Genomic DNA, 22,800 nt, shown 5'->3' on the forward strand with positions numbered 1-22,800 from the left:
TATTTATTTCTCAGAGCGCGTAGACAGCAAGTCTGATTGTTCTGAATCACCTTACTCGCTGTGTGCGTGTTCTGTTTTTACACCTCGGTTGAACATTTGTTTTGGTTTCCTCAGATCCGTTCAGATAACAAGTTTCATTCAGACAACAGTGATCTAGCTGATAATTTACAAGGGCAGAAACTAAGTCAGAAAAAAGCAACAGGGTGTTGCTGTACAACAACAGTCAGCCAAGACACATGGTTATGGTCGTTTTGTGTGGTGTCCTCTAGTGTAGCCTCAAATCGTCAATGTCAAAACTGTAAAATTAAGATGGTAACTACATTCACCCTTAACACTTCTTTGTTTTAGCCTTATAAAAAATTCAATTGTCACGTATCCAAGAACTCATCTGCATATACAGCACCATTGAAGAGTGCATTGACTGCAAGCCTTATCACAACCAAAACCAGAGCATGGCTATGAAAAATAAAGTATGAGGTCTCGTAAGGTTGGACTGGTGTTTGACCTGAGAGTATAGACGTTTTGATTGTAACCTGTTAGGGTTTAGGGCTATTCGATTTTTGAGGGATTTGATGGTTGATTACACAGTGCACATTGTTGCATAGGCCTAATCTATTTGTGTTTTATATTTACTGTAGCCTGATACTTTTAATCATATTAAGAGTTTCTGGGTAGAGGTTTGCATGGGTTTATAGGTCAAAGAGATTTTGAGCTGGTTGTCATGGATACTCCTTAGTGGCAGCATGAATTTTGCCCATTGAGGTGTCCATCTTTTCTGGTGGTGTTGCTAGTGTACTAATTGATAAATATTGAATTCAGGCCAGGGTTGTGAAAAACTAAATCAGTTTTGTGTGCTGTAATGTCTTTTTAGTAACCCAAAGCAATTTCAGTTCTCTAGGAATTCTTCTTGCTCTTTTTATGCCCATACAAATCCTCCTTACAAACAGGTGTCAGTATAATAAGGCCTGCAGTATGAATTGAAGCTAAACAATTTCTGAATGTTTTACGATTTCAGAGCTCAAGCAACATTCAAAGAATCCTAAATAGACTTCAGATAACAAACCCCCCCAATCCAATACCCACACCCACATAAAACAAATTTCAGCCCTTTCACAGCATGCCCATTCTCTCTTTCTAGCCTATTTTCAGACTGTTCTCCAGCTCCCGTCCGGGCCCTTTGTTGGAGCAGCTTTAGTCATTGGTGAATTAAAAGGCCCAATACCCCCCCCCGCCCCCATCTCCCCCCTGAGTTCTGGGCCCCATTGTTTATAGATGTCTGGTTTGTCAGAGACTCAAGCAGAGAGGGGGGGGGGGGGGGGGACTCAAACTGCGAAAATGTTTAGACAAAAGTCCCTGCATGTCCTCAGCTCAACCAAATCAGGCCTCTCACTGTAGGGGAATGTATACACCATTTTCTTCTTGCATGTAGAGGTTTTCAGGTGTTCAAAGGAAATAACCAACTCTATTATAACAACAAGATCAAAAGAAAATCATTAATTTATTTTCATTAACAGTAAACCGTCTCCAAGGATTACTGTGGAATAACCCAGATAATCTTAACAGAGAAATGGAATAGAACTGCACCTGCACAAATGGATAAAGACATGCAGTGCAGTAATGAATGCAAATAGAATCATAAATTAATAGTGTTATGGAGGAGTAAAAAGATTCGATTGAGATGTGTACGCCATCAATAAATGCCCTCTCCACCATCGAGTAACTTCTAAATCGTTTGCAACAAGTTGGTTAGGTCAACCCCTCCTGCTGATGCAACCGAGATGGAGGTAGATAAGCTACTGATTTTCCCAGTCTTCAAAACCTCTCCACCCACCTGCGGTTTGAGATAAAAACAAAGGCTAAAGAGATGGATTTCTGAGTGGGCTAGGTAAACAACTCTTCTCTCGCCCTTCCATGTGCCCCCTGCCTAAATCAGAATGTCTGATTGGGTTCTCTGCGACTCCCCTGCGTTAAGCATGTCATTCTCGTTTGCATACTGCACACCAACATCTCTCTGCACACCAACATCTCTCTGCACACCAACGTCTCTCTACACCAGTGTCGGGGTGGAAATGTATTCACAGCACTTCTCTATTTTAAAACAGACCTAGAATATAATAATTATTTTCGGCTACGACAGTGCAAGCCTTATTAATTACTTTTATATCCCTCAGTAATTCCAGGGGTTGATTGAAAATTGTGCCTGACGGCTGCAGCACATTACTGGTCCGCGCCACTTCAGCGTACTTTCCTTCAAGCACTTTATCACGACATTTAGTCTCTGCAGACCTGGTGACCGTTCTGTCTGACTGTTAAAAGGCATGACAAACACTTGATGAATTGTCTTCATGGTAGATGTCGTAACCCTTCTATGACATGTTATAGGCCGTCTCTGGTCTGGATCAAACAGGAGCTGAGCACCGACACTTTTTCCACTACTTTTGTATCAATTTACTTTTGTTGAGTCTATAGGCAAAACTTGAACTTGAGGACTAAACAAAAATGGATCTAGTTGCTTCCTGTAGAGAGATGGTATTACCACAACTTTCTTCAGATTTTTATTTGTGCAGCTCCCTCAACCCTAGGCATCAAAACAAAAATAGAAAGGAATAAAATTACATGCATGGAAAACACTGAGGGCAGGATGCATTTTTATGACTCTGAGTGGAAAAAATATATTTTTTAGCGCAACTAGTAGCAAATGCCCCATGTTGTCTTGTGTAGCAAACAAAAACATAAAAAGGTTGCTTCCATTTACCAGTGGGTTTGGCAATTGAAACTGACAGGCATGTCTTAACCCCAGAGTCTATTTTCAGTGCAGAGGCTTTTAGAAATGTGACGAGAGCCTAATAGCGTGGGATGTTTCTATGGTGTTTCACTTTCGGGGGTGTGACTTGTATTCGCCCAATTTTCACACTGGGTGAGTGATTGCCGCAGAGATTGCTAATAAGATGCGTTCTCTTTCAAGTATGCTCCATTACATTTTTTTGCATGCAATTTCCAGTAGGCCCAATCCTATGTACCTGGTTTATAAAATCCAGGCCTACACAAATGTTTAAACAGTTAAGAATGTTTTACTGGTGAGTGCGGAAGGGAAATGTGAGCACATGCTACGGAGACTTACTGTTCGCAGCATCACACATTCATACACATTGACACGAGGCTGGCGGAATCATCCAGCACACGGCACTGAACACAGTTAATCAGACACAGGGGCATGATCTGATCCAACTGAAACCCAGAACGACTAGAATAACACAATCTAGCCTCCCAGTTACATGGCTCTGGAATCGAGTCTGCCCCCGTAACGCACCGCATTGAACTTGACAAGTGTGGGGGAATTGTCAACCTCTCGCTATTCCTGGAACTTTTTATAGTGTCTTGAGTTTATTGCGCTGCGACACTGCCACTCTCTGTTGAGTGTCAAAATGCTTCTGGTTTTCCCGGAATAAGCCGCCCGGAGCGTGTCAGAGGCAGTGGGATGCCTCATCCTTGGGAGTGTGTCCGCTGGAGTGTATGGAGGAAGACACTGCTCCGAGGCTTATGACAGCCCACAGCACCGGTGAAGGGAAACGGTTAAGGCGTTTAGTGTGTACCATTTCACCGACATAGAATAGGTGGCAATGACAGCGACCCTCCACAGACTCTGGTTGTTTTCACCCGCTGATATGCAGTACATAACCCATCGCCGGTGCAGTATTCTGGGTAACACCACAACAAGCCAAGGTGACTGCATGCCTATGTAAGGCATGGCAGTTACGCCGTCTTTGGCACGCCTGCTTCCAGACAGCGCGTTTTGCCTCCTTATCCAAGCCCCCCTGGCCAGCTTGTTTGTTCTGTGGATTACAGAAGGGGATGGCATGAATTCCTCCATTCAGGTTTTTGTCTGTCTGTGTTTCCCGGATGATGCAGGCTGGACTCTGCCAAAGGGAAGACATGGCAGGCCTCCCACCTCCATCATCATCATTATCATCAGTCGCAGTTGCTCAGTCGGTGTGTGTCACATGGGGTGACGCTCATCGCATAGCCCCTGGTGATCGGAATGCAAGCTTCCCCACCGCTGGAGGTCATCTGCCTTTCTGGCTGAATTTGAAGAATTTCCAGATTAGCTTCGCAGCAAGGTTCACAAGTTCATTGGCAACTGTTTGTGTGTCTTTGTGTGTGCACTAGTTTCTGTGCCTTGCAAATACATTGTTTGTCTGGAAAGCACTGCAGCAAGGGTTTTGAATCAATACAGGTTAAGGTTACCCATTCACTCACGCGCCCATTGCCTTAATATGGGCAGTGGAGCGAGACAGCACAATTACCGTGGGTTGCAGTGTTGTTTAACATAATCACTCTCTCAGCCTCTCTCCTCGCTGCTGTCTTTCTCCACTCTCGCACTTATACTCATCATCCCCCTCTTCCTCTTCCTCTTTGTCTTCTCTCTCTCTCTCTCTCTCTCTCTCTCTCTCTCTCTCTCTCTCTCTCTCTCTCTCTCTCTCTCTCTCTCTCTCTCTCTCTCTCTCTCTCTCTCTCTCTCTCTCTCTCTCTCTCTCTCTCTCTCTCTCTCTCTCTCTCTCTCTCTCTCAAGATCTCCCTTGTGCTCAATCTTTCCTCTTTCACATCTCCCACTCTCTGTTCAAAGTGCGATCAGATGAGCAGTGCCAAGTGAAAGTTACGGGAAGGTGTCAACTTCTGCCTTTCAGGCATGCAACAGATTTCCTTAGCCTGCACAAAGGTGATTAATAAATGTTTCATCGAACATTTTCCAAGGCATTTATGCTCCACCCAGGCATAATGTGCCTCTATAGCAGGAATTGGTTTATATTGATTGGTTTATTGTTGATGTTCAGCAAGCACCACCGTCTCCCGAGTGTCTGCTCAGTGCTGAGAAATGCTGTCTGAAATGACCATGTCATAAGAAAGCATCTCGCCCACTTTCCTGTAAAAGGCTTACCAGCGTGATTACTTGTGAAAAGCGAAATTGGCTTTCTGCCCTCGTTCTTTCTCCAACTCCCATTCTGTCTCTCTGTCACACATTAAAGCCAGTCCTCTAAGATTAATCCCTGGCACCCTCACTGGCTCTCTCTGTCTCTTTTATCCTTTCTCTCTTTCATATTTCCCCCCTGAAATCCCTCCATCTCTCACTGACTCTGTGGCTGAGAGGGACAGGCATGGTCATGTTTATTTTAGTGCTTATCTGTAATGGTGACCCTCAGACCGAGGCCACAAGCCTCCATCTATTGCCATGTTTCTCTCTCTCTCTCCCCCTCTCCCTTTGTGGTCTGCCTCTTCAGCCACCATCTCCTTATCCCACCCTGCTCTCTCTATTCCATCTTTGCAATCCATTCCTCTGCACACCTTCCCCTGCGTCTAGGCGGCTACACACAGCAGAGCAGATTAGTTTGACTGTCTCAATTTCTCTCCCTTTCCCTGCTCAATTCAATTGAGTTGACCATCTTGTCATGATAAATATGCCCTCATTTTGCCAAACTATGTACGTAGTACAATAATATCTAAGAGAAGACGCTACTCTGCCTCATATCTTGTTCTCGAGTTTCCCAGTTCTCTGTCATAGGAGTAGACAAAAGATCTTCAGCCTGTGTTGTTGAACCCAGATATCGTTGTACAAAAGGCTGGAAGAAGTGCTTATTTTAACTATCTTCCCCTAAGGACTTTCCTGTCTCCCCCCTCCATCCCTGATGTTCCAGCTGTGTTTCTCCACACTGTCCTCGCTGTTCCCTCTCAATGCTGTGTTTGTGTATGTTCAGAGAGAGGGGGTTTACTGAGAGAATGCCCCTGCAGTTGGCACCCCATAACGACCAACAATGATTACAGTTAATATTGTTTGTTCATTCGCTGTTCTTGCCGGTCTGTTTGCTAATCAAATTTTAATTTCCTCTTACAATTAACATTTATTTTTAACATGGATTTTCAATAGCGTGCCTCTTTTCAGCTCTTAGACCCGTAGTCGAGATGACGCGTCTCCCCATTCATAATGAATGAAGTATTTCTTATGCCTGAAAACATATGCCAGCTCAAACATTGTCTTTGCACCATAAATCAGAACAATGTAGCACAGACTAATTGCAGTGTCGCTTTTGATGATTAATTAACATAGCGTGTCAGAGCTTCTCAGAACCCCTACCACTGCCTGAGTCAGACTGCAGACTTTAGTAGGAGTAGGGGGAGGGGTATTGTACTGTGTGTGCCTGCAGTGGACGGACAGTAAAAGATGACCCAGTGGATCTAGACATACCTGTCCTGCAGGTACGACTTCCTTCCTGGTGCCCTGTTGCTGTCCTGCCTTTGGAAGGAGCCAGGCAGATGCCTTCTGGGGTGGAGCTTAATTGCCACCTAAACTGAGTGTCGTGCCCCTATGATGCACAGATGGCTTTCCAGTCCACGAAGCCCTGCGCCCTGCCTGCGGTGGACTGTGTGACAGGTCATCCACTGTCCTATTCATCATGTAGTCTATCTGGAAAAATGGAGCCCTGGCCTCTCCAGACAGAAATAGACTGTGAATGTTCTCCCTCCCACCATTCTCACTGGGACAGAGCATTGAGAGAGAGGCCCTTTGAAGCCTTTGTGCCTAACCTGTACGAGAGAAGCTCTCCCACTGTTCTGGGATCTGTTCTACCTGCCCAAACTGTAGCACCTGGGATTCATTGATGATAAAAAAACAAAAACTGGATCCAGATCAACCTTTGAGCGGCTCTTTTTTTGTGTTTTATCTTGCGAAACAGCACTCCAGAGAGGAGCTGCCTGTTTTTTTGTGTCATGTGAATTTCTATCTCTAATTTGACCTAAGCTTGAATCATTACCAGAGGTTGTAAAGCTCTGGTTTTAATCATCAATGATTCAAGGTCCACAATCCACAAGTAATTATCGGTAAATTTTATTCAAGGAGAGCTCTGCTCAAAAACACAAATATCCTGTTTTTTATACCCCTTGACAAACAAAGACACTATGCTCCTCCCACCTTTAGGTGGCTTTCTTAAACAGTTCCCGCCTTCCCCCTTGAATGGTTAGTAACGCCCCCTCTGTTAGTGGGTTGACACTACATGATAATTCTAACATTTATACTGTGTTTGGGGTGAAATTCTTTAGTCATTATTCTTAAAATCCAAATTAATCTAACATTTTGCCACTCATGAATGGAGGTGAATAGCTACTTTGCTGGGATTTTGTCCCCATTAGACCATTGCTGTTTGTGTGTGGCCCAGCCTGTTGCTGTCACCATTAGACCTTGTGTACATTTTCTTCCATTATGGTGTGAAGGACAATTGGGCTTCACTCCAAAGAGATTCTGTTTCCAACAATGGTCCTTGTGGCACAGAACATCTATCTATGTTCTATTTCTAGAATGTACTGTAGCGACAGCCACTCAATCTGGAACTGGTTTAGAGAAACCATGTTTGTAAAGCGGTATTGTCAATAGGTGAGAGAGAAAGCATGCGTATTACTTAACTTTCTTTTATAAGGATAAATAACAGTTCTGTAAGCGCAACGTAGCACTAATTCATTAACAAGGCCAGCATGACAACAGAGAATTAGATGTTATTCATGTGGGAGGAAAAAACATATTTAAGCCGCCCTGTTAATGCATTGAAATAACAATACCGATAATGATATTGATAGTAGTGCGCCGTCCAAGTCAAGGCTGACTACGCAATCCCAAGGGAATTCCCAAACCTGCGCAGTCATCCAACAATCGTTAGTTTTATTTCCTTGCATCTCATAAAAGCCCCTGGATTTCGTGACCTTTTCCACCCAATTGCTAATTATATACCCAGGATAAGAATTGCCATCAGAATAGAAGAGCTTTCCCAGCGACACAACAATGGAGCGCAAACAGACCATGTTTTTTCTCCTCCCAGTGAGGAACCTGGTGCTAAATCAAGATGGTTTTCAGTCTTAATGGAGCCTTGACAGTATTGAGCTGTGGGGTCGATTCAGACCACCATCCATGTGTGGGAAGAGGAGACAGTGACACATACCAGATAGAGGTCAGCGGAGGTCAGATAGGTTAAGGTAACGGTGGAGTGGGCGCCAATATCTCCCTTGGACAGAACTGTGGACGTACGACGACAGGAGAAATCTGAAGAGAATGTGATGCCGAAGACTCTGAGGGGGTTTGTGCCTTGGAGGAGTTGTTGATGAAGAAACCGGATGAGTGAAGACATATATATTTAGAAAAATCTTTCTGGCCAGCTTTGCCGTATCGCTGCACATTCTGCCTGTGGAGAGCATTCGTGCGTGTTGCTGAAGACCTCCCCTGAACTAAAAACCACCCCGCCGGCCCCCAGGGGCTTTTCCTTCCCCGGTTCTCCCCTTTATTGGGGCCTTGCGTTGCAACCGAGCTGTGTTTACGATTACTCTGTGTGCATGGGCGCAGCGTGTGCCAGTATTTTGGGGAGCTGGAGGTGGGGGGAGCTGAAGGGGGTTATTCTGGGCATGCGTCCACGTTCTGCCGCTGGAATCATCTCCCCGGAGTATCCCCCAACCCCCCTCAGGCGCCGCCCGGTTGGCTGCGGCCCAACTCTATTCATTCCTAATTCCAGACGCAATGCTTTTTTTCGCCCTTCGTCACGCCCCCTCTGCGTGTGCTTACACTCGTCTGCAGCCCAAGAGTTTGTCAGCGATTCATTAATTCATCATCATCACAAGGCCCGGCACTCAGGGGCAGAGGGACTACTTTATTCCCTCTCTTTTCTCCCTCTCGTTTCTCCTGCTCTCTCCCAGAGACAGTCTAAACGCGCTGCAGGCTGTGAGCCGAGAGAGAGAGGAAGAGACGGAGATGAGGAGAGTGAGAGGGGAAGAGGAGGCTGTGACGCCAGCCGCGATTAGAGCTATGACACTCCCCGATTAAACACACATTTAAATTAGACATTTAAATAGACTCTGCCTTGGGAGGGAGCAGAAGAGAGAAGGAGGGGGACTGTGCCTGCATGTCATGCCCACAGGAACGTTTTCGCTCTCAAATGAAATGCTTAAGCCGGCATATATTATTAATGCACTCTGTGGAAATGTGGCCCTTCTGTACCCCCTGTCTCCATGTCGAAACGCTCCCCTTCCACTTTGTCTATCTCTCTCTCCCTCGCCTCAACCTCCCCTGTTCTTTCTCTCACTCTACCTCCCCTGTTCTCTCTCTCTCTCTCTCTCTCTCCCTTCCTCCCCTCTCAGGGCACCTCTCCACTTCCCTTGATTCAGTGACTGTCAGTTTACCTCTTAAACCCAGCCCTCCATCTCTTATATTCCATTTTGTTCTCCCTCTTTACCTCTCCCTGGCACAGACTGCCTGATAATTTGCCTTTTTCAAACCATTCCCCTCTTTAGCAGACATGCTCTCAATCGCTCCTTTCCCCTGTGTTGAAGCCTCTCCCGCTCCTGCACCCCAGTAGGTAATTAGTGTTCATATAGTTGCTCCAATTTGCAGTAACACCTGTCTCTCTCTGTCTCTCTCTCTCTCTGTCTCTCTCTGTGTATGTATGTGTATGTACACACAGTATTTCCGTGTCCTATCTCTGCAAATGAGTTAGGCTGTTACATCACATCCAGGTTGAAGTGCCCTACTTTCCCACTCCGCCACCCCACCCTATGTTTATTTATTCAGATGTGAACAGAAGGGAAGGAGAGCCAATGAGAGGGAGGAAAACGCAACGGGCTCTCCCTCAGAGCAACCAACATGAAGTGAGCATTTCTGGCATTCCATTCTTCGTTATTTCGGTCAGCCTCCAAATAAAAGGGTTAAAAGATTACAGATGAACTCTAATGTAAAGCCAACGGAACTCAACAGTTTCTCAATGAGTAAAACTTCAGTGAATGGTACACCGCCTCCACCAAGCTTGTTTGCATTGGGTTGTAGTGAACGAGAGAGCCAATCTCAGCAGATACTTTGAATGACTGTGAATGGAACAGTCACCCTATCCAGGGCCACCGTCTCAGTGGTAGTATAGTATCGTTCAGTGGACACTCTCCTTCCTTCCAGAACAAATGTGGGCTAATGTGTCATCATATCGCTACGAATCTCCAGTGACACCGCTGCCATTGACCCCAACAGACACACTCGCACACAGACTGTCACTCTCAATCTTTGTCACTCTAGTAGTCTGCCAGATAAGCTGTGCATCGGTGCAGCCTCCCATCGTATAAGGCAGCGGATGCTGGAGAGGGTCCATGACCAAGCACTGTTGGAATAAGCAATGTGACGGCTCCATTAGCAGTGATGGCTACAGGACTTCATTAGGCAGTAGCTACACTCTGGGGACACTGTTGGGGGGGAACCATGCCGGAGTTAACAGGAACAGGACAGGCTGACGAGCACCTAATTAGTGATCACACCGGGAGCCCGAGCGGAGGCTTTGTTTCGCCACGCAGGCATCCTCCTGAAGAGGTGTCCATAACAGCTGACCCAGAATCAGAATTAAGGCGCTTCATACTGTGTTGTAGGTTTGGATCAGAGGATGCTCGGCTGACCTCAACTGTGCATAGGGAAAACAGACGGGTAATCTGCCGCTATTTACCCACTGGGATAATGACACACAGGTGTTGATGAATAGGGAGATAGCGAAAGAGAGAGATCTGACAGGAATAAATCAGAGGAGAGGAAATGGAGAAAGAAGAGGTGGAGGGAACTGCATGAAGAACCAGAATGGGGCGAATGCTAACAGCGAGTAAGAACAGCAGGAAATAGCGAAACTACCGCAGCAGACAAAAGAAAGTAGTCAGAGAAGGGAGAGATAATGGAGGGAGTTGTACTGCGTTAATGGAGGAGATGATCTGTCACTGAGACGGAGGGCAGAAGGCAGAGAGGAGAGAGGCGGGGTTGCCTCATAAGTAATCGAAAAACAGGGAAGGGGGGCTGGGGAGGAGGGAGTGCTAAGCTGACAGGGAAGGTGTCTACATTTCTCCTTAATGAGCTGAAGTGAAAAAGGTCTATACTTAGTGAGAGCACATCAGATAGGGGCGAGACTGGGGTGAGGATGAATAGGGATGCCTGGCATGGGAGATTTCCACAGAAGCCTGTGGGGAGAGTCGGAGGCTGTTTCACATCGCGGAACTGAGCTGCAATCTGCACAGATCTAGTGATCTGAAACGGATGGGCTCCAACGCCCTGTGACTGGACATCAGTAAATCCAAATGATGTAAGGGTTCTTGTACAGCCCTTATTGGTTAGAATTTAATTGAGCTGTATCTGTGCAGAGCTACTGATCTATCTGACAGTGAAATGGATAGACTCGACACACCCTGTGCATCTCTATCCGTGAGTCTGGTGATGCAAGGATTTTGTGCACCTGCCCACTCAAGACGAATTGAATTAGGCGAGAGCAAATTGTAAGAGAGGAAATGCTATTGCTGAGTGGGTAGATGGATGGCTCAATTGTTCTGCATGGACCTCGGCTACTAAATAAACACACCACAAGATAAAATCGGAGAATAACAAAACACAATTTGTCGTATCATGCGCATTTCCTCTGGTGAAGACCTCACGCGGCATGGAGCCATTTGCTCAGCTCACAGACCTTGGCCAGGCTAGTATGTCAGACCACACAGAAAATAGACCAGCCCGGGTTTCCTGACCACGTTTTAGCTCTCGTTTTTTTTGTGCCCTAGTTTTTGATGAATATGAGAAATCAGTCCCACGGTCATAGTGGTGAACATACTGCTACATAAAAAGGGGTCAAGTTCCATTGACTCTGTAAGCCGATACCCACGCAGGGCACATTTCCCAAAGAGGTGGGTGAATGTGGAGAGCACCTCTTCACTGGTATTTTTATATGAGGATGTTTATGTAAAAATCAGACAGGGTAAAGACCTTGGTAGACCACAGTGAAGGTGTACACTCACTGGCCAGTTTATTAGATACACCCATTTAGTACCGGGTTGGACCTCCCTTTGCCTCGGGAACAGACTGAATTCTTCGGGGCATGTATTCTACAGGTCGGAAACATTCCACAGGGATGTTGCTCCATGCTGACGTGATGGCATCACGCAGTTGCTGCAGATTGGTTGGTGGAACCCGGTGTGGTCGTCTGCTGCGATAGCCTATCCGTGACAAGGATCGACGAGTTGTGTGTTCCAAGATGCTGTTCTGCACACAACAGCTTGCACGATTCTTGCCATTCTCCTTCGACCTCTCATCAACGAGCTGTTTTTGCCCACAGGACTGCCGCTGACTGGATGTTTTTTGTTCGTCGCACCGTTCTCGGTAAACCCTAGACACTGTTGTGCGTGAAAAGCCAGGAGTGCGGCCGTTTCTGAGATACTGGATCCGGCAGGCCTGGCACCGACGATCATACCACGCTCAAAGTTGCTTAGGTCACTTGTTTTGCCCATTCTAACGTTCAATTGAACAGTAACTGGATGCCTGTCTGCCTGTTTTCTATAGCAAGCCCCGGCCACGTGACACACTGTCTGTATGAGCAATCCATTTCCGTGAACGTAGTGGTGTACCTAATAAACTGTCCCGTGAGTGTATATGATTTGAGCAACCATATAACCTTGTTATTCTGTTTGTGTCTGTCACTTTTATGATCGCTTTGCATGCCTTATCCGCTCTGTGACAGAGGCTTGGCAAGGTGTTAAAAGAAATGCAGATGGATGGATATTCTCCAGACTTAGCGTGGCATTTTCTGTTTGTCTTTTGAGGGAGACTGATGTGGTGTAGAGAGAGGGAAACATGAAAGCGAGTGAGTGAGAGGAAGGACAGACTGAAAGACGGACGCAGTGGATGGGATTGAAGAGAGGCGAAGTGAAGCGTGGAGGAGGGAAGAGACTCTTGGAGACGGGCTTAGCAAGTGATAAGGTTTCCTGGGGAGAAGCCTGTTTTGGAATTAGAACGCTCTTGAAGCATACCTACCAGCTCTCTATTGAAACTTGTAGTCTTGTACTTTAAGAGTCGTTCTTCATCATCATACGTTATAGTTTCACTGGTCGGCATATCAACACTTTCAACTGCCATACCTCAGATTCTGTACTCACACTTAATCATCTGTATGTAACATATGCTAGTGAATGCATATTTTCTTCATTGCTGTCAAGGATAGAATAACAGGTTTACAAATATGTTAAATTACTATGCAATTATCCATCCTTGTATAGGCCTAAATGACTATGGTCTCCCAACTCTATTACCCCCCCCCCCACCCCCACAAACCACCTTATCTCTCCATCCCTCCCCCTTTCCTGCCCCTCCCCTTCCCCCGTCCACCATTGGCAGTGTCTGCTCTGTGATGAGCGGGCTGTCACCAGATGTGACTGAGAAAGAACAGCTTGTTGTTCAGCTTCACAGCTGCTTTGCCTCATCCACAGTCACTCCATCACATCTCCTTGACGACCAAAAGCACAGCATGCGTTCCTGGAAGTCACGAGCTGGGTTGGGATCAAATTGCAGTCTGTTTACAACTTGTTTACGGTTGGCTTGATTGAGTCATGAAAATATTGATATTGTTGCCGAGAGAGGGGAGGGATTTGGACAGTCTCTCGTCCAGACTAATCTCCCCCAAGGACGTTTTGATTGAAGGGCACTGGTACAATATCTCATGTGTGTGATAGTTTAAGATTACTAACCAGATGGAACTGGGAGGAAAGATAAGACATTTGATGTGGACAGAGTCACCAGAAACCAAAACTGAATTTATGGAATCTGACAAGGTTGACCCCCCCCCACCTCATTTAGGTGCACAGTGTGACCAGCTGGACTTTGACATCCAGGAACCTTGGCCTTGTGATCTAAGCAATCGTATCTTTCCTTTATTGAGGAAGAGGTGACGGCAACTATATGAATGGCCAATCACATTGGGGTAGAGGTGAAAAGGACACTTCCACCTTGTCATTCACAGGTGCTAGACATGAGGAGTATATTTTAGCCCAAGGAACTAATGTTATTTAATTAGATTTCTCCTGTTATGTTTTTTCCCCACCCATCTGGCAGATTGTGCCCGTGATCCTGGAAATCCAGGGATCAGAGCAGAGCCAGATATGTATGTAATCAACGGGAGAGAGCAGCCCGTCCCCAGCCCAGGAGCCAGAGATGAGAGATTTGGGTATTTTTAATCAGTGTGAATCCCTCAATAGGGCGACAAGCAGCAAGACCCCTAATTTGAGGACTTAAATCACAAAGCCGGCATTATTTCACCACCCGCATGTTTGTGATTTACCGGCCCAGAGTGAAAACTCCTGAGACACAGCCGAGATACACCTCTACCAGGTTGGCTCTGACGCAACTAAAATCCTGAACCGCTGTTTTACCCTTACGGCAATGTCCTTGCTGCAGTTATAAATATGTAACGTCACCAAATCTATACCTAAGGCATGTTGATGAAAACACTGTGCATGCATGTCAGGTTTGCTGTATTGATGGAAATGGTGTGCACAGTGAGACCTTTGACTGCCGTCTGGAGTTGAAACAGAGGTTGTTTCCGTTGAATAGTGCACTCACTGCATGTTGCCTCCCATTTAGAGGCATGGTGCATTAATACAGTAGTGTCCTGGTATTCAGCAAGCTAACCGATGACATCATCTGGGTCCGTTTACATTGCTCCCAGTTCATTATCCATTTCAAGCAGTTGAGGGTTAACTGAAGCAAATCAGGTGAAGTATCTTCCTTAGGGCTAGCCCAGTGCCTGGAGTGAATCAGCTGCTATTTGAATCATCATTGTTTACAAGCCGTCGATGCCCTCCCACCCACTACTATGCTAGGTAAAAAAACAAAAAACAATTGCGCAATATTTGAGCTGCATTTTGTACCCGCTTACTTAAAAGAAAAAGAAACCGTGTGCAATGGAGTACTACAGTTTACAGAGACTACCAGATAAGACCACTGTACAAAATCAATAACCAGGTAATTGAGCGGATGAGTCTGGAACAACCTGCAGTACCTACTGTCTGAACTGTAACAATGCAGTATGAAGTAAACCTGGTCTGAGCAGGACTAATTATTCCTCCAAGGACCTTCCTCAAAAGTATTTGCATGGACCTTTCCCAGCACCTTTTCATCTGTGTTCAGGATAGTGATAGGTCTGTAATACATACTTGGATTAAGCTGCCTATTCTCATTCTAGTGGATAAGTCTCTTGCCCTTAATGTAATTCAATGTTTCCCCTCCTGTGTGGTTTTCTTAACGTGATGATTGACTATAAATGTGGACACTGCTGCCTGCTACTCGGTGACGATACTGTGCTCTTTAAAAACTCACCTTATTCCGTGTGAGAGCCCCCCCCTCTCCCCCACACACTCACAGAGCTAGTTTATTATTCACCATATTAATAGTTATACGATTAAACTTAGATTCAGGAATAAATACCCTCCTAAAACCATGACGTTAATCCCTAGCTAAATAGGTCTTTGCTCCGGTACATGCCAGATCTACGTTACACGACAGCCCGTAGAGCAACATGTCCCAAACTCGGTCCTCGGGACCCCAAGGGGGGGCACGTTTTGGTTTTTGCCCTAGCACTACATGGCTGATTTAAATCATCAAAGCTTGATGATTAGTTGATTATTTGTAGTGCGAAGGCAAAAACCAAAACGTGCACCCCTTGGGGTCCTGAGGACAGAGTTTGGGAAACTCTGCCGTAGATGACAAACACTCATTAAAACAACACATTTCACTGCAATACAATGTCAATTTATTTCTTAATTGAAAATAATGTACAGCCCAGGTGGGATTCTGGGAAGTGTCGTTTTTGGATGGATTGTGGGATTTAGAGCCCATAGTCTGGGATTTCTGGCAAAGGAACCGGAGTGGGTGCCCTGTAATTGTAGTGGTGTGGCTTTTCTTTATGGCTTTGACATGTGGTAATGGGGAAAAGCTGCGTTTATCCCACCACAGAAAAAAGGCATTGTCCAAACAATGTCAAATGTCCACAAAGGACTTCTCCCTTCCCATTACTCCAGACTTCTCCCTTCCCATTACTCCAGACTTCTCCCTTCCCATTACTCCAGACTTCTCCCTTCCTGTTACTCCAGACTTCTCCCTTCCCATTACTCCAGACTTCTCCCTTCCCATTACTCCAGCTCCTACGCATCTTTTCCCTTTCATATTTGAAGGAAGGAAGGAAGGAAGGAAGGAAGGTGTGACAGACCTCTATCAAAGACATTTACATGGGCAGGGTCTGGCTTGTCGTTGACCACTCTTAATAGCGACGATTGTTGACGTGCGACAAAGTCACTGGGTGCAACTGGACTTAATTCGTCTTAAGTGCTTTTCTCTGTCAGCTGACATTCACTCTGCGCTGCCTCTTTTCCATTCACTTATTAACTTCTAGTACTGTGTGCCGGCAGACAAGAGACAGACTCTAATGGCTCTCAAATTAATATTGCGGCCCCATGACAGAAGCAGTGGAGTCCGTGGCAACAAGGCATCGACAAGGCTTCTAAATAATGGGGAAACGCAGCGTACTCACCCAATCCACCTCTACTCTCTCTCTCTCTCTCATTTCATTCCTGCCGTACCCTCTCCCTCTCCTCCTCCCCATCTGTTTCTTCCTCCTCCCCCTGGCCAGGTGCAGTGTAGATGTTGCTTGTCAATAATTTAATAAGAGGGAGAGCTCTCTCCTCTTAACCAGGCGGATGAATTATGAATCGGGCAGAATGGAGCGCCAAGGCTGCAGGGCTGTGTTTGGGCTTTTCTGAACAGGAATGATAAAATAATTGTATATAGAAGTATGAAGACAAACATTGTCTCGCACACAGCTTAGGTCCACATTCATGCATGTTTGATAAACATGCATTTGTAGCCAAATGAATAGCATCTTTATTTTCTGTGTGTAGATAGGTTATGTACAGTGGATAACTGTGTTTGGGGGTATGTTGTAGATAGGTTATGTACAGTGGATAACTGTGTTTGGGGGTATGTTGTAGATAGGTTATGTACAGTGGATAACTGTGTTTGGGGGTATGTTGTAGATAGGTTATGTACAGTGGATAACTGTGTTTGGGGGTATGTTAGCAGGTTTGTGAGAGGGAGTGCTGAGGCCCACATACATTTATCATAGGAGGGCTGTGGAGTAGAGCTGTAGCTGTGCGATTGGATAGCCATTCCAGAGACATGATGCATGGCTACTGAACCCCTTTGGGAAGAGGATTCACTCAGAGTGGAACACACTGTATGCTATGCAGATCTTGCAATCGCCAGTTCTCTACACACACACACACACACACACACACACACACACCACACACACACACACACACACACACACACACACACACACACACACACACACACACACTTAAATTCATATATCCTTTTGTTTTACACAAAGATACACAATTCATTTTCTCTCTCTCTCTCTCTCTCTCTCTCACACACACACACACACACACACACACACACACACACACACACACACACACACACACACACATCAAATTTAAATTTCTCAGTATATCTCTTTATAGAGCTTGTGTACACACTCCCATACATATCACCATTCTCCCTTTACAAGGACAGACGGGCAGAATAGAAAAATGAAGGTAGAAGAACGGCACAAAGAGAGGAGGGGGGGGAGGTGAGGGGAGTGGGGAGAAAGTGAGTGGGAGTGTACAAGCAGGAGCAAGGCTTAAGAGAGAATGAACGACGTGACGGGACATTGGAGGTAAAGAGAGCCGACTTGAGACCCTGGGAGATAAAAGGAAGAGCGGTAGATGAAGAAGGTCTGACACATAGCAAAGTGGTGGAGATGAAAGAGAGAGATGGGGACTAAGGGATTGGGGAATGCAGAAAAGAGAGAAGGGAGCACTACTTTGACCTTGAGATGAAGAGGAAAAGAGAGCGAGAGGGGGGAGAGCGAGTGGAGGGGCTGAACAGAAGGGAGGTAGAGGGGGAGAGAAAGGGAGAAGTGGAGAGCGAGAGAGCTAGCCGGCAGTCAGTGACAGCCAGTTGAGAGGATCAGTCTGCTTAGTGTCTGTCCGATCGACAGGAGAGTCGGGGGAAACAGCTGGAGGCACTCTGAGTGTGTGTGTGTGTGTGTGTCTATCTGTGTGTGTCCCTTTGTGAGGTGTGTGTGTCTTTGTTCCTGCATGGTGTGTGTTTATTGAGTTTGTGCTCTGTCCATATTAGGGTGTGCCTTTTGTGTTTGTATAGAAGCGAGGGATGGGGAGAGAGAGAGGAAGGACAGAGGGAGACCAAGGTGAGTGGCAGAGAGTGAGGGAGAGAGCGAGAGCGCGGCATGACCCTAGCTGCCACGACCTAATCCTCTAGCGTGGACCATTTGGCTGTGATCAGTGTACCTGCAGAGCTAATGGATTCAGATGTGGGAAGGGAAGCGCGAGGGAGGGAGAGGGGGATGAATGGGCCAGCTCACCGGAGGTCTGCTTGAATATGGCAGAGATGTCATAACTGCACAATGCTCATCACGGGTCAGCCACATAAAGAGTGGCGGGCGGGAAAGGTGCCTTTGCTTTCGACTCATTTCGTGTTCGACACATTCTGGGCTAAAGTACACAGCAGCACTTTATCCTCTTTCCTGCTTTCTTTTTTTCATCTATTTTGAAAAAATATATATATACAAAAAGAACAGAGTGCCCACATGCAGCTCACCCATTCTCCCAGCTCACTCTGTAGTTTCTCTGCACCTGTGCCCTCCACACTCCTAGTACCGCCTCTGCAGGCCTTGGCTCCCTCTCTCCCTCTCTCTGTCTCCTCTCCATCTTTTTCTTGCTCTCTCTCTCTCGTTCCCTCCCTCGTTCTCTCTCTCTCCATCTCTCTTTCCATCTTCCTCTCTCTCTCGCTCTCTCTCTCTTCATTTTGGCTGCCTGACAACTCGGCCAGAACCCGTACCTGTTCTTTTGTCTCCAATCCAGCCTGAAATAACACGGCTCTTCGACAAGTGGCTCCAGCAGAGCGCCTCCTCCCTGAACCCTTGTTATTCATTTGTGTGCCTTCCCCCCTTGCCACTTTCACATCGTTCTGGCAGAAATATCGGTAATTACGCCTTTGCGCTTGACTAACTACATTTTTGCTTGTTCGGATTGTTAAATGTCAAGGGTGCTCCACGTACAGAACTGATCACGCTTTTTAAATGAGCCAGACTCCAGGTTGTAAAGCTTCCTCTAATAATTTGTCTCATTTCGACTGTTTTTTCGCTTCCCACATTTCACTTTGGCCAACATTGCTTTGATGAAGTTCGGAAACAAATCAGAAACACTGTACATACGAGGTGAGCGTTAGTAAAAGCCATCAGGCAGCAGGGGAAATGTGCGTGTGTGAAATCTGTAATTGGCCCAGTGTGGATAACACGACTGATTATGGCTGAGGTGTTAATAATTTTATCTTTCCTGCTCACTGCTGCTTACAAGCCGGAAGATGCATGTGATGTTGGCTCTGCATGTATTCCATGGGCTCAAGTCTGCCTGTTAAATGAGCCCTGTGACAATAGGCTATCGCTTACTCCTGGTTGCTTAGTGATGTTAATGATCCCTAATGATTCCTGACTAATGCAGGAATGATCAAGGAATATATTTGATAAAGAATGTCTACATGAATTGAGTAGACTTGATAAGAGTGTCACAGGACTATAGAATAAAACATATACAGTACCAGTCAAAAGTTTGGACATCTACTCATTCCAGGGTTTTTCTTTATTTTTACTCTTTTCTATATTGTAGAATAATAGTGAAGACATCACAACTATGAAATAACACATATGGAATCATGTAGTAACCATAAAGTGTTAAACCAATCAAAATATATTTTTATATTTGAGATTCTTCAAATAGCCACCCTTTGCCTTGATGACAGCTTTGCACACTCTTGGCATTCTCTCAACCAGCTTCATGAGGTAGTCACCTGGCATGCATTTCAATTAACAGGTGGGCCTTGTTTAAAAGTTAATTTGTGGAATTTCTTTCCTTCTTAATGCATTTGAGCCAATCAGTTGTGTTGTGACAAGGTAGGGGTGGTATACAGAAGATAGCCCTATTTGGTAAAAGACCAAGTCCATATTATGGCAAGAACAGCTCAAATAAGCAAAGAGAAACGACAGTCCATCATTACTTTAAGACATGAAGGTCAGTCAATCCGAAAAATTTCAAGAACTTTGAAAGTTTCTTCAAGCGCAGTCTCAAAAACCTTCAAACGCTATGATGAAACTGGCTCTCATGAGGACTGCCACAGGAAAGGAAGACCCAGAGTTCCCTCTGCTGCAGAGGATAAGTTCATTAGCGTTAACTGCACCTCAGATTGCAGCCCAAATAAATGCTTCACAGAGTTCAAGTAACAGACACATCTCAACATCAACTGTTCAGAAGAGACTGCGTGAATCAGGCCTTCATGGTCGAATTGCTGCAAATAAACCACTACTAAAGGACACCAATAAGAAGAAGAAACTTGCTTGGGCCAAGAAACACAAGCAATGGACATTAGACTGGTGGAAATCTGTCCTTTGGTCTGATGAGTCCTAATTGGAGATTTTAGGTTCCAACCGCCGTGTCTTTGTGAGACGCAGAGTAGGTGAACGGGTGATCTCCGCATGTGTGGTTCCCACCGTGAAGCATGGAGGAGGAGGTGTGATGGTTTGGGAGTGCTGTGCTGGTGACACTCGTATCATTTGTTTTTCAACAGGACAACGACCCAACACACCTCCAGGCTGTGTAAGGGCTATTTGACGAAGAAGGAGAGTGATGGAGTGCTGCATCAGATTACCTGGCCTCCACAATCACCCGACCTCAACCCAATTGAGATGGTTTGGGATGAGTTGGACCGCAGAGTGAAAGAAAAGCAGCCAACAAGTGCTCAGCAAATGTGGGAACTCCTTCAAGACTGTTGGAAAAGCATTCCAGGTGAAGCTGGTTGAGAGAATGCCATGAGTGTGCAAAGCTGTCATCAAGGCAAAGGGTGGCTACTTTGAAGAATCTAAAATTTGTTTAACACGTTTTTGGTTACTAAATGATTCCATATGTGTTATTTTATAGTTTTGATGTCTTCACTATTATTCTACAATGTAGAAAATATTAAAAAGAAAGAGAAACCCTTGAATGAGTAGGTGTCCAAACTTTTGACTGGTACTGTATATTTTTCATGATTTGACGGTCAATACTGTCCAGTAAGAAGCAGGCCTAATGATTGGGGTTTCTCTGGTCTTCTTCTACATATGTCTGTCAGCCCGTATTGAGCTGAAGCACAGCTCTCCTTCGTGATACTGTCGAGCTGATTTCTCGATGCTGCGCTCACTCGGATCTAATACGTGTTTTCTGTTGATGCTGGAAGTCATTGTTTTTCAAAGGAACTCCTGTGGTTGCCAGCTCGAACCTCACACTGAAGTGCTTTGAAAGAAAGACGTAGAGATCTTAACCTGCCTTCTCTTATTCATCTCAGCTTAGCCTGCAGAAGGAACCGGTTCAAGGCTATGCCCATGCCGGGTCTTTCATGCACAGCACTGCTAAGTGTGCTCAAAGGTAGACTCAGCGAGATAACGTTACAACAAACAGCACTACAGATATTGAGATGAGTGCGATGCAAGACTTTGCTCTCACATAGTCACACAGAGTATGTGCGCATGTACACGGGTGCGCTTCACGCTGCTAGAATGTGGTAGCTACCGGACCAAAACAGCAGAGAAGTTTAGCCTCACGCTTCAACGCTCTTAGTTGTTGTGGAAATCGACCCACTGTGTTTACTTGCATGCAACGTCATCTCGCTGAGTTTACCTTTTAAGATTCACAATAGTCATACCTCGTTTATCTAAAAGGCTGACATAGAAGGAAATCAGTTTACTGGAAATCCATGAACAGGATATGAGCTGGGTGTGAATTGTGTGAGTCAGAGCCTTCTATTTTGATACTTCTAAATAATAGGCTCAGTCTGGTGTGATGACACGGGTGTACAGTGCCTTCGGAAAGTATTCAGACCCCTTGACTTTTTCCACATTTTGTTACGTTACAGCCTTATTCTAAAATGGATTCAATAGTTTTTTCCCTCATCAATCTACACACAATAACCCATAATGACAAAGCAAAAACAGCTTTTTAGACATTTTAGCAAATGTATTACAAGTCAATAAAAACTATCACATTTACATATGTATTCAGACCCTTTACTCGGTACATTGTTGAAGCACCTTTGGCAGCGATTACAGCCTCAAGTCTTGTTGGGTATGACGCTACAAGCTTGGCACACCTGTGTTTATGGGGTTTCTCCCATTCTTCTCTGCAGATCCTCTCAAGCTCTGTCAGGTTGGATGGAGAGCGTCGCTGCACAGCTATTTACAGGTCTCTCCAGAGATATTCGATCAGGTTCAAGTCCAGGCTCTGGCTGTGCCACTCAAGGACATTCAGACACTTGTCCCAAAGCCTCTGCTGCGTTGTCTTGGCTGTGTGCTTAGCGTCGTTGTCCTGTTGGAAGGTGAACCTTCATCCCGGTCTGAGGTCCTGAGTGCTCTGGAGCAGGTGTTCATCAAGGATCTTTCTGTACTTTGCTCTGTTCATCTTTGCCTCAATCCTGACTAGTCTCCCAGTCCCTGCCGCTGAAAAACATCCCCACAGCATGATGCTGCCACCACCATGCTTCACTGTAGACGTGACGCTTAGCATTCAGGCCAAAGAGTTCAATCTTGGTTTCATCAAACCAGAAAATCTTGTTTCTCATGGTCTGAGAGTCCTTTAGGTGCCTTTTGGCAAACTCCAAGCGGGCTGTCATGTGCCTTTTACTGAGGAGTGGCTTCCGTCTGGCCCCTACCATAAAGGCCTGATTTGGTGGAGTGCTGCAGAGATGGTTGTCCTTCTGGAAGGTTCTCCCATCTCCACAGAGGAACTCTGGAGCTCTGTCAGAGTGACCATCGGCCCTTCTCCCCCGATTGCTCAGTTTGGCCGGGCGGC

The 22,800-nt window shown here is 45.7% G+C and overlaps 1 protein-coding gene across 2 annotated transcripts in view; it reads left to right on the forward strand.

Annotated features, from left to right (window-relative positions):
• LOC311132915 (poliovirus receptor-like) overlaps positions 1 to 22,800 on the forward strand; it is a 76,696-nt gene that overhangs the window by 708 nt on the left and 53,188 nt on the right. The window lies entirely within an intron of this gene.

The sequence above is a fragment of the Coregonus lavaretus genome (assembly GCF_964263955.1).
Source record: "Coregonus lavaretus genome assembly, chromosome: 7".
Lineage (NCBI taxonomy): Eukaryota > Metazoa > Chordata > Actinopteri > Salmoniformes > Salmonidae > Coregonus > Coregonus lavaretus.